Consider the following 13,007-nt stretch of genomic DNA (forward strand, 5'->3'; position numbering starts at 1 on the left):
CTTTGTGCAATAAAAAGAATTTTGTGTACATCACCCTACTTAATTCTGCTTATGTTGGTATTGTTTTAGTTTTGTGTGCATGGTGGAAAATTAGGACCTTAGAAGCTAAGGATCATATCTGGGATTATAAAGTCAGTATGTGCAAATTCCAACTCAGGACTCAGGCAGGGAGAAAAAAAAATCTAGAGATTCTTGTAAGAAATCATGTGATATAACCGCTTGGGAAATTAATAATCTTGTTAACTCTTTTAATAGATGCACAGCATTCAGATGACAGCTTTTAGATAGCATGTCCTCAATTCCAGTGAGCACACATCTGAAACATTGAATTTAATTCAAATAGCCATATTTATGAAACATTTACATACTTCTGTGTATACAAAGATGTACAATAAATAAAGGGTTCAGAAATCATATAAGATAATTTTTCATCAATGAAGGTGTTTATTCATAAAATTCCTTAACCTAACTCTCTTATTGGAGAACTTGATGCTAAAGGCCAGAGATTTCTTATAATTCCTTTGCTAAAGATCACTGACCTTTAAACTACATCAAGTACAAATAATTAAACAATCTTAGAAAGAATTTTCTCACAAGCACTAAAATCTCAGGCTCATTTTAAGGCAAAAGTCTTACTGCCAGGATTCATGTAATATCTCCCCCTAGGTTAGAAGAAGAAATCTTCAGAGAAAATAGCCATAGTCCCTGAAGTCTAGGAAGAGAACAGGAGGATCAGTGAGAATGTGTTGCAGGGGCACAAATACAGATTCATAAAAACTCTAAGTGTTTGAGAACAAAAGGGAAAAGACAGAAAACTAATATTCTCTTTCTCAAAACAAATTATGCTACCAAAATAGTGTTGTGGAATAAAACTATGTCTTAACTATCTTAAAAAGGGAAACTAACACCCAGTTTTTTTGTCTCTCTTTTTTTTTTTTTTTTTTTTGAGATTACAAATAATAAGTGTCAGAGATTAACATTAACCCAAATCTGTTTGCCTGCAAGCCTGTATTCTTGATTTCCCACCGTTGACGCCCAGAAGGCATTTTAGTAAAAATTATTCAGTTGCCTGTCAGGGGTGTGTTGAAAGGAACCTCACACTGGGGAACAGGCTGGTCCTCATGACCTCTGAGATCTTTTGAATTTCTAAGCTTCTTTGATTTCATGATGCAGCTGGATGGCATACATATAGTACTCAGGTAGGCTAAAGTTGGAAATTGGTGCTTAAAAATAGAGCTTTGGAGACTTTTCACTTACCTTGATCTTCTCTGCATTGCTCTGTGGTTGGCTGGCATTTGGCTCCATTAAATGTTCCTACACCAGGGGCAAAATGTTAGAAATTGCTCCCTCCGACCTTATTATAATGTGGTTCTTGGCAGGTAAGCCACGTGCCAGCTCCAGAGTGGTTAGCTTGGTGTGAGGGTAATTACTCTAGGGTTAATTACAGAGCCCTTCAACTTCATTACACAGAATCCTCAGAGCTAGAGTCTATTTTTTTTTTATTTAGTATGCAAGACTGACTACATATAAATGTGCAGATCATTTGCAGGCATGATCCTATATAACTGAATAAACTTCCAAGGAACTGAATGGCAAGGTTTATATGATTCTTCCATTGTTACCTCACATCCCTTCCCTTAGTACTCTGGGAATTTAATGATATGTACTAGGGGTTTCCTAGATTCATCATGAGCTGGCTGGGCAAGTGATTTAGAGATCAGAAGTTTATATCTGTATCATGAGACATTTCAAAATTATAATTCCTCTTTCTAAAACAGATATCTAATACTGTTGAACACTCCTTCTTTAAAACCCTTTCCTGTGTTGCCTCTAAAGAGACTTTTTTTTTTTTTTTTGCTTCAAATAGCAGAAAACTTAACTCAGTGTGGCTGAAGTAAGGATATTTTTATCCTATTATTTGCAAATTATGAGAACTATAGAGGTAGCAACACAGCCACTGGTGACTACAGCAGGTGTCTGGCTCTGACTCCTTGGATTCTCAATGTCACGTTTGTCTTCGGGGTCTTGTTGGGAAGCAAGAAGATGCAGTAGGTACTATATAGGAAAAACCATGTTTCCTTTACTCTTCTAGAACCTTCTCAGGCTCATGGGCTTTTTTCCGGTCACAGACACTTCCATGCTCACCATGTTCTATCTCTAAACTTATGTTTTCAATCTAGAGATCATTTGTGGGTTATTACCTTCTACAGCAGACACATTCTGTCACAGATGCGTGGTGTACAGTGATTAAGGGAACAGATGTTGGAGACTGGCAGCCCAAATTTGAATTCCAACTTGATCTTTTAGCAATTTTTAAAGTCATTAGTCAGTAGACATGAGAGTCTTCAAACCCCATGACACTCTTCTATGATACTTGGAGTTTCTGTCTTCTCTTTAGGGAAATGTACCAAATTGGGAGGGAGGGAGGGAGAGAAGGATGGATAGATTGATAGATTTGATAAATATGGATATATATTCTATAAATACAAATAGATTCTATAGATATAAATATAGAAGTAAATATAGATAAGTGTACTCTATATAGTATAGTATAGTCAGACTCTTTGTGACCTCTTGGATTGTAGCCCACCAGGTTCCTCTGTCCATGGAACTCTCCAGGCAAGAATAATGGAGTGGGTTGCCATTCCCTCCTCCAGGGGCTCTTCCCAGCTCAGGGATCGAACTCAGGTCCCCTATATTGCAGGCAGATTCTTTCCTGTCTGAGCCACCAGGAAAGCCCATATGCTAGAGATATATTTATATATTCTGGAGGTAACTCTAGAAAGCTAGAGCTCCAAAGGACCTCAGCACCTTAAGCTTTACCCAGCAATGCCTACGGTTTTATAGATGGGCCTATTTTACATATGGTCCAGAGAGAAGTAACTGGTCAAGATCCCTTGATGAATCCTTGCAAGAAATGAGTCATATATCCATTCTTATGGCTCCTAGTCCAGAACCTGGCACTCAAACCAAGACTTTCATTTTAAATATTTCTACAGGGCAGACATATCTGGTCATATTATTTTGTCAGATCATTTGGTTTTCCTTTGTAAAGAAGATGACCATCTTGAGAAAGCTTCAATTGAAAGAACAGATTAAATGAAGGAATAATGTATGTATATTTATATGTATTTATGTATAATAATATATGTATATGTCTGTTAACACTGAATACAAATCTTGCAGTTTCTTGTCACTCCTTTAGCATTCTTTTTTATCAGAATTGCTTTCCTTTTCCTTGCTACTATTAAACAACCCTTTTTGAAGGGCATATATATTATGCAGAATTAGAAAATCAGTTTTAAATAGGGCTAACAGTTAAGACATTTTAATGGACAGGGGAGATGAGCTTCAATGTAACATAATTATTTTTTAAGTCAATGTAAAATATATAGAAAATTGAAAAAACATGGCACTTTTGATTTTCACAGTAAGAAAGTAAACACTGGCTTTCTTATTTAAATAGCTCTTCAGCTTTCTTTGGAAGATGAGTAAGGAACAGTTCATAAAAATAAAAGTTTATGAACATTATTTATTGTTAACATGTTCAATTATTCACATGTCTATTAAGGAAACTCAGATGGTTAGTTAATCTTATATTTACTAAAAGTCTTAAAAGCATTAAGTGTTGTGCTGGGTCATCATATGAATCTTAGTCAGTAGTCTTAAGGAGTTTATCATATATAACACCATCCCTATGAGTTTGAGTAAACTCCGGAAGTTGGTGATGGACAGGGAGGCCTGGCATGCTGCAGTCTATGGGGTCGCAAAGAGTCAGACACGAATGAGTGACGGAACTGAACTGAACACCAACCCTATGGATCATGCACTAGTTTATGAAAGTTGTTTTCATTGTTGCTTTTATTTACATTAACGCATCCTGCTATTTATAATAGTTTTATAGGTAAGTTGGTAGGTAAGTATTGCTATCTTCTTTTCATTTCACAGACGATAAAATGGAGGTTTAAGGATATTAAGTGGCTTGGCTGAAAATTTGCACCCAAAGCACCTAACTCCATGCCCAGTGGAATTATAACCACACCAGGCCTCAGGTATTAGTAATGAGAAAATTTGCGTCTTTTCTCCATTTCCCATTTTATAAAACTGGAGCCTCAATCTATCTTACTAGAAGCAATGCTCTAAATCTGAGGGAAAAGCAAAGTAAAATTGGCTACTGGGTAGTCAATTTTGCTTATAAAGCACATTATTTGTTTCAGTATCAAAGTCCCTTTTGTATATACCAGGTCCCACCTTCGATTATATGTTTAGGTTTCACTTTGCTAGTATTTTCACTTTTCCCAAAACAAGCAAAACAAACAAAAATTAACTGTTGATGTTTTTACACAAGATGCTTATTCAACACCAATGTGTTAAGCTGAATTATAAGCATCTACCTGAAAGAGGAAGCTATATTGACCGGCACAATTAAAACCCCTCACGAGATGGTCTTTTCCCTGGCAGCTCAGTTAGTAACGAGTCCACCTGTAATGTGGAAGACCTGGTTTCCATCTCTGGATTGGGAAGCTCCTCTGGAGAAAAGAATGGCAACCCATTTCAGTGTTCTTGCCTGGAGAATTCCATGGACAGGACCGAGAAGCTTTCATTTTTCCCATTTCACCAAAGTGGTTTTGAAAAACAAACAAAACAAAGCCCCAGTATGGTGAGCTAAGAGAGGAACTTAACGTTTTGTGTGTGTGTGTGTGTGTGTGTGTGTGTGTGTGTATTTGGCAATGGGGGCAATTGGCAGAAACATCCAAGTTTTCTGCCGACATACAAACAGGTGATATGACACTCTAGCTTGGGGCCAGAGACCCTTGGTTTAAATCATAGCTGCCTCCCTTACTAATCTTGTGGCCTTTGGAGTTGTTTCAGTGATTTGAACTCCACACACCTCTTGTCTCTCTTACTTTTCTCCTGTATCATGAGGATGGTAGTATCACTAACTCTTTGGACTGACATTAAGAGTAAATGATTTTAAAGTACGAAAAGTGCTTATATCGCTTTGGCAACACACATACTAACACTGAAAGGACACAGAGAAGATTAGCATGGCACCTGCGTAAGAATGACACGCAAATTCGTGAAGCACTCCATATTTTTAATGAGCTTTCTTAGTGGCTCAGATGGTGAAGAGTCTGCCTGCAATGCAGGAGACCTGGGTTTGATCCCTGAGTCGGGAAGATCCCGTGGTGAAGGGAATGGCAACCCACTCCAGTCTCCTTGCCTGGAGAATCCCATGGACAGAGGAGCCTGGTGGGCTACAGTCCATGGGGTCGCAAAGAGTCAGACACGACTGAATGACTACCACTTCACTTCATAGTGCTTAGAGTTTAGCACATAATGACCACTCTTAAAACGTTTGTTGTCATTTTTATATCTGTATCCTTCTTCAGGTTGTGAGTTTCCTGAGTACTGGGACCACATCTAATTCCTGGGCCTTCATTCAGTTTCTAGCACAGGACTTGGTTGTGAGTTGAATAAACCAGTCAGATGATTAAGGCTTTATATTATTTTTTTTCTCACCAGACTCATTCCATTCAAAAGCATGATGGGAGAGCTCCTGAAGAGTTTGGGGACAGGCCAGAGAAACCAGAGGCTTATGTGCATCTCCTTTTAGGGATTAGAGAGGAGGTTTTTTATTTTTATTTTTTTTTCCTTTTTTTGTCTCCTTAGCCTTGTAGCTCAGTCAGTAAAGAGTCCTCCTGCAGTGCAGGAGACCCGGGTTCGATCCCTGGGTCGGGAAGATCCCCTGGAGAAGGAAATGGCAGCCCACTCCAGTATCCTTGCCTGGAAAGTCTCATGGAAACGGGAGCCTGGTGGGCTGCAGTCCATGGTGTTGCAGAGTCAGGCACGACTGAGCAACCAGCACTTACCTACTACTTAACCACATCCAGAACATAAACCAAGTCCAAAGAAAGAAATGGCAATAAAGATGGGTAGAAGAAGTAGATGGAAAGAAGAAAGACAGGGAGAGATGCCAAGGCAGAAAATATTTATTGCTGTCACTGTCACCTGCTCTGCAGCAGATAGTATCTTCTTTAATACGGAGATTTTCTTTTTTTTTTCCCCGCTCCTTCTTCAAGTGTTTATTTCATTTGAAGTACTCTGTTTGGTGCTTTGAGTAATGAAAGCAGTCACATTCCTGTTAGTGCTTAGAAACCAAGTGCACATTCGTATAAACACACACACACACACACACACACACACAGTTTGAAAGGAAAGTAGAAGCTTCATTTGAACATTTTTACATGTCAATAGAGGTGTTATGTAACAGTAGTTATCTTGATACCAAAAGTAGCTATCTTGTGGTTTTTCTATTCTTGTGAAGAACAGAATGAATGTGCTTAATAGGAAGTCATTGCACATTCTGTCTCTGAGCCAAATCCCCTTTTCAACTTTCTAAAATTCTCCTTTTTTCTAATTTTTAATTTATAGACTAAGCAACTATATGTATGATTCCTAACTGGTTCTTATGATTGAGTGAATGGATGAATGAATGGATGGATGAATATGTGAATTCTACCAGTGCAAGAAATACACTCAAATGAAATTTCTAGAGCAAGCAGGCCAGGGAAATAATGAACTCTGCTTTCTGAAATCAGATAAAAAAAGAGGTTTGTTTCAATTTTATCACAACCAAGAGTTAAAGCATATGATGTATATAAGAAGGCAGTTAAATCCCACCATTGAATACTATATCATGATCCTCAATGGCACACTTTACAAGGAAAGCTCTCCAATCATTCTTTCTGGGTGAACATTTGCTAGGGAAAATCTATAACAAGGTCTGATTATTGGAAGCTTAAAGTTTCTTCTCTGGCATACATTTTAAAAATAATGAAGACTCGAAGCCACTTTGACAATAGTTCTGATTTGACCCAAGTGATTAAAAGGGTCAACGGAAGTTCATTTTCTTTCCCCTTAGGAAAAGTTTAAGAAAAATAAGCCCTCTGTGACTATCTTAGAATGTCTTTGTGATTAGAAGATCCTCAATTCAGCAACAGCTGAGCAAAAGAGTTCTTTAGTGAAAGAACTGACACTGCCAAACTCTAGAGCTTAATGATAATGCCTCCTTGATACTAAAATGCACCTCTCCAGTGTACATTCTGATTGAAGGTCTTCTTGCTATCTCTTTAACTGATATAGACTCATAATATATAATCATATGATGTGTTCTCTTTTTTATGGATAGGAAATGTAACCAATAAATTTCATATCAGACCTGAAAAGATTGCCACTTGCATAATTTTGTTTTGGTAAATGAAGGCCTACACGTCTGTGTGAGCACATGGTAACCTTTGTGCACACATGTGCACGCACGGAGCTGAGGAGAAAATAAGTGACCTATATTTCAGTACTTTTTGGTGTCAGTAGAGGTTGTTCTGGGCTTCCCAGGTGGCACGAGTGGTAAAGAACTCACCTGCCAATGCAGGAGATAGACGAGATGCAGGTTTGATCTCTGGCTTGGAAAGATCCCCTGGAGGAGAGCATGGCAACCCACTCCAGTATTCTTGCCTGAAGAAGCCCATGGACAGAGGAGCCTGGTGGGCTATAGTCCATAGGCTTGCAAAAGAGTTGAACACGACTGAAGTGACTCATCACACACACACACACAGGTACAGATGTTGTTGTGTTGATGTTGTTGATGTTCAGATGTTGTTCTGGGAGAGTATAACCTTAAATCGCTACCAGCTGTGTGTTTCTAGTCATCTGAGATCAGGTGGGAAGCCTTTTCTTCCATGTATTTTTATTTGCCTAAGTTATATCTTTTTTTACATAGCACACACACATGTTTTTAGAGTATACACTGTTTCATTTAGCTTAAGTTATCTTTATGGAAGGGCAATTTTCATGATGATACTGAGAGTAATTGGGAAAGCTGCCCATTGGTGAGCGTGTTGGCTAGGGTTGGCATCCAGTAAAATACGCACAAACAGCAACCTGGATTAAGTTTTGAACAAGGGGTTTACAGCCAGAGTGTGTTAAGTAAGTGATGATTCTGCCACATGTGATTCTGTTATGTGATCTTGGTGGAACTCTTGGCTGAGCTTTTGATTTTCTCATCTGTATAGTGAGGTGAGTGCTAATACATAGCTCAGATACTCATATATGGAAGGTGGTATTAGTATTGCTGATTTACTATTTGATTCTTCTACTTGCTTGGCCTAGTGTCTATTTCTAACCCCATCTACTACATCAGCTATTCTATTCCTACCCACAAAGATGAGCAGATCAATCCCAACTAATAAATATGCTATTTATTTAAAGCCCAATTGATGAGTCAGGTGCCAGAACATTGATATGATTTTCCTCCTTATGTTAATAGCAGCCAACTCGCTTTAAATACCTTATCTTTGCCATAGCTTGTGTAAATACCTTACATGTACTATGCCATTAATCTCTATGGAAGTTCCATAAAAGTTTCCAAAAGGAACAGCTGAGATTCAGCATGGCTATTTTCCAAGGTCACACAAGTTCGTTTATGACAGCACCAAGCCCAACCCAAATTTTTGTCATTCAGAACTCCTATCCTTTTTCATTGTACCACTCTGCCCTTCGACAGTAAGAAAAGTAGAAGAAAGGGTCAGGTACATGAAGTCTGAGACATGGTGCTAGCTTGCAAAAGCCCACCAATTCAGAATGTCGCTGCTATCTAAACTGTTGTCTCTGTTTTAGAGTATCTCTTACAATGCCTCCAGTTTTAAGTAATAGGAAAACCTGACTTAAACAAGCTTAGAAGATAAGAAAGTTAATCACCTCCACTGCAGAACTGCAAGGCCAGGGATAGAAGGAGTACTAATCTTGACACAATGCATAGTGCAACAATACTTTTAAGGTCCAAGGTTCTTTCCACCTCTCCTTTCTCCCTGTTTATTGTGAGTTTCATGTTCCCTATACTAAGATGATTGACGCACGTCCAAATGTCACGTGTGGATACCTCTTTCTGTATCTCTGTCTAAGGAATAATGACTCCTTTTCTACAGGCCCTAGTAGAATTTATAAAATATCTTATACCAGGATTGGGATATATGCCAGTTTCTAAACAATCACTGGCAATAAGATTGGACACTACTGTGACAATTAGTCAAAATGTTTGGAGTGGAATGGATGCTGGGAAGAATGACTAATAAAACTCAAGTGTGTGTGTGTGTGTGTGTGTGTGTGTCGGTGTGTGTTTGTGTACATGGAGCCACACAGGGCAATTTTACAGTATATTTCTGTACACGATGGATAGTATCTCAACAATATGTCTGCAGATATGGGAACCTCCTATTCTTCCTTGTGGTATCCACTCTTACTTGGAAATAGCAGATAAATGACTAGCTCTAACGGAATTAAGAATATTTCTTCCTGCTCTTTAAGTGTAATATGGAGCCCATTAGATAGAAGTCAATAGCCTATAAAGCCAGGAATCCCTTGACTTTAGCCTAATTTCTTGGCACTTTCTGATTTGTGATTAAACTAGAGTGGTGATCAAATAATTAGATAAACTCATTTGGGTAAATCACTTGGATAGGATGCGTCCACAGCCATCACAGCTAGACAAGACAAGGGCAGCTCTTGCTACTGCTGATTCTGAGTTGCCTCACTCATGTCTGACTCTTTGCAACCCCATGGACTATAGCCCACCAGGCTCCTCTGTTCATGGGATTCTTCAGGCAAGAATCCTGGAGTGGGTTGCCATTTTCTCCTCCAGGGGATCTCCCCAATTCAGGGATCAAACCCGCATCTCCTGGGGCCTCTGCACTGCAGATGGGTTCTATACTGTTGATTCACTGGGGAAGCCCAATGCCAAAGTCTTATTTAGAAGGGAGTCACTAACAATGCATTTTAAGAACTGTTATTGTTTTTCATCACTAAGTCATGTCCAAACTTTTAGCAACCCCATGGACTGCAGGTTGCAAGACTCCTCTGTCTTCCACAATCTCCCAGAGTTTGCTCAAATTCATGTCCACTGAGTTAGTGGTGCTATTTAATCATCTCTTCCTCTGCTGCCCCCTTCACCTTTTGCCTTCAATCTTTCCTAGCATCAGGGTCTTTTTCAATGAGTCACTCTTTATATAAGGTGGCCACAGTATTGGAGCTTCAACTTCAGCATCAGTCCTTCCAATGAATATTTAGGGTCGATTTCCTTTAGAATTGACTGGTTTGATCTCATTGCTGTCCAAGGGACTCTAAAGAGTCTTCTCCAGTACCATGATTCAAAAGCAGAAATTCTTTGGTGTTCAGCATTCTTCATGGTCCAACTCTCACATCTGTACATGCCTCCTAGAAAAACCATAACTTTAACTAGTCATACCTTTGTCAGCAAAGTGATGTCTCTGCTTTTTAATATGTTGTCTGGATTTGTCATAGCTTTCCTTCCATGGAGCAAGTGTCTTTTAATTTCATAGCTACAGTCACCATCTGCAGTGATTTTCGAGCCTAGGAAAATAAAATCTGTCAATGCTTCCAACTTATCCCCTTCTGTTTGACAAAAAGTGATACAGAGCTGATTTGTGTTGCATGAAAATTTCAGTGCACTCATATATGTCTCAGTCAATATCTTCATTTCTTTTGTATAAATATTTAGGACTGCCACTTCAGGAGCACAGGACTAAGTATATTTTTCACACTGATATGACTTTCACACTTTTACTAGCAAACTAGAAAAAATGTTTTCTGAGCATTTGGTGATTCTTTACTTAAAAAAGTGTTTACCATTCCAACAGATATGTAGTGGTATCTTTCGGTTTTCATTTACATTCCCTAAAGATTAGTGATGTTTCGTATTTCTTCCTGTGCTTATTGACCATTTATATGACTTATTGATTTGTACAAATGTTTTGTTCATTTTAATTGGGTTGTTTGACTTTCTTATAACTTAGTTGTAGAAGTTTTTTATATATGATAGATACAAGTCCTTTATAAAATATGTTCTGTGAATAGTTTCTCAGTTTATGAATTACCTAATTTACAATGCCTTATGATAAAAATTTTAATTTTGATAAAGACTAATATATAAATTTATTTTTAATGGTTAGTGTTTAATGTTTTAATCTAAGATATTTGCATATCCCTGGGTTGCAGAGATATTCTCTTATGCATTTTTCTAGAATATAAACTTTTATGTTTAAGCATGTGATTAATCTCAGAATATTTTTGTGTGTGCTGTGAGGTAAATGTCAAAATTATCTTTATCCATCTTCTGTGGATGCCCATTTCAAGAACTAGTGCCATTTGTGGAAAAGATTTTCCTTTACCTCATTGATCTGCTTTGATGACTTTATAGGAAATGAATTATCTGTTTAAGTGTTGCTTATCTATAATCTTTAGTTCTATTTATTGATTTGATTCTTTCTGCCAATCTCTCAACTGCCTTGATAAATATAATGCTTGGAAATTAGTATTATTAGCTTAACAAAGAATTAATATAGTTCTCTTTTAACATTTAAAAATATTTAATTTAAAAAATTTTAGATATTAGTTGATCTTTATAAGAGTTCCTGCTGCAATTTTGATTGATATTACATAAATAGAGACATAGTCATAGATACTGCTCAAATTAGAAATAAGTGGCATCATTATGCAATCTTAATATAGTAGTTTATAAACATCATATACTTGTGGTATATTTGACTCTTTTAAAATTTATTTGAACAGAATATGGTAGGCATGTTGTACAGTTTTCATATATTTTGGTAAATTGATTTCTAAGTAGTTTTTGATTGATAATGCTATTTTAAAATAATAATTATTTTCAGTTTTGCTCTTAGTCACATAGGTATTCAGCTGATCTTTTTAAATTAGCCTGTTATCCTATGATATTGCTAAATTTACATACTGCTCCTCAAATGAGTATTTTTTGGTAGATTTCTTATCAATTTCTATTTGCCTAGTCATGTCATCTGCAGATATTTAAATTTCTCATGCCTTTATTTTTCTTACTGGATTGTACTGGCTTGGAATCTATTCATTTAAATAGAAATGAGGATAGAAAATCGTAAGAGAAAGCATTCATACTGTTACTATTACATAAAGTGTTATTATGAGATTATTAAAAATGCCCATTGTCAGATTAAGAAATTTTATTTCAAATTCTAGTTTGCCAAGAATTTTGAAAGGAATAAACGTTGAATTTTGACTGTTCCTTTTCTGTCCACCCCTCTTCTCTCTCCTTCTGGGCTCCATGTATGAGTTTAGGCAATTGCCCCACAATTTACCTGTTCTCTGTTAACTTTGTCTTAGTGATTTTTGTTTCTAAGTTTCTGCTTCAGGGTAGAATATTTCTATTGCTTGTCACTGGGTTTTTCTGCATTATTAGATTGGAAGTTCATGCCATCTAGCCATCCAATGAATTACATTTGAAATATTTCTTTTCTGGAAATTTCGAGTCCTTTTTAATATCTTGCCTTCTCCCATCATGCTCTAGCTGTCCTCTACCTTCTTGGACATTTGTACTTAAAATAGCTGTTTTATTATCCTTGCCTACTAATTCCATGATCTGGATTTAATATGTTAATATTTTTTTCAAAGATTTTTTTTTCACCTATGCTTATGAATAATGTCATTCTTTGGACACAGATAGGTACATCTGTGTATCTATCTATCTTTGAACGTTGATATCGGTGTGGTACTGACTCAGGATTAGAGTTGGCAAACTATTCCTCTATTTTCTGGAACATTTGAGTAAACTTGTTGATATTTTTGTTCCTTAAATATATGATAAAATTCACCTTTGAAATTACTTACAGTTTTCTTTCAGGAAAATAGTTTAATTATAAATTGACTTATTTTAACTTAAAACCCTGCTGCTTTAGTTTACCGTTTCTTTATATGTCAATTTTGGCAAGTTGTATCTTTCAAGAAAACTTTATTTCTTCTAAGAGTTTTAAAAAATTATTGGCATAAATTTGATTTAAAAAAAATACCTTGATATCTCCTCAATATCCCTGTAAATCCAGCAGTGTTATCTTTTTTTCATTCTTGATATTGGTTATTTGTGTTTTCTCTGTTTGTGTTGACCA

The 13,007-nt window shown here is 36.9% G+C and overlaps 1 non-coding gene across 1 annotated transcript; it reads left to right on the forward strand.

Annotated features, from left to right (window-relative positions):
• Positions 1-4,988: 4,988 nt before the first annotated feature.
• Positions 4,989-5,100, forward strand: LOC136170070 (U6 spliceosomal RNA). Its single transcript, XR_010663527.1, has one exon. It is a non-coding gene; the product is annotated as a U6 spliceosomal RNA (small nuclear RNA).
• The last annotated feature ends 7,907 nt before the right edge of the window (positions 5,101-13,007 follow it).

This window comes from Muntiacus reevesi, chromosome 5 (genome assembly GCF_963930625.1).
Source record: "Muntiacus reevesi chromosome 5, mMunRee1.1, whole genome shotgun sequence".
In the NCBI taxonomy this organism is placed as follows: domain Eukaryota; kingdom Metazoa; phylum Chordata; class Mammalia; order Artiodactyla; family Cervidae; genus Muntiacus; species Muntiacus reevesi.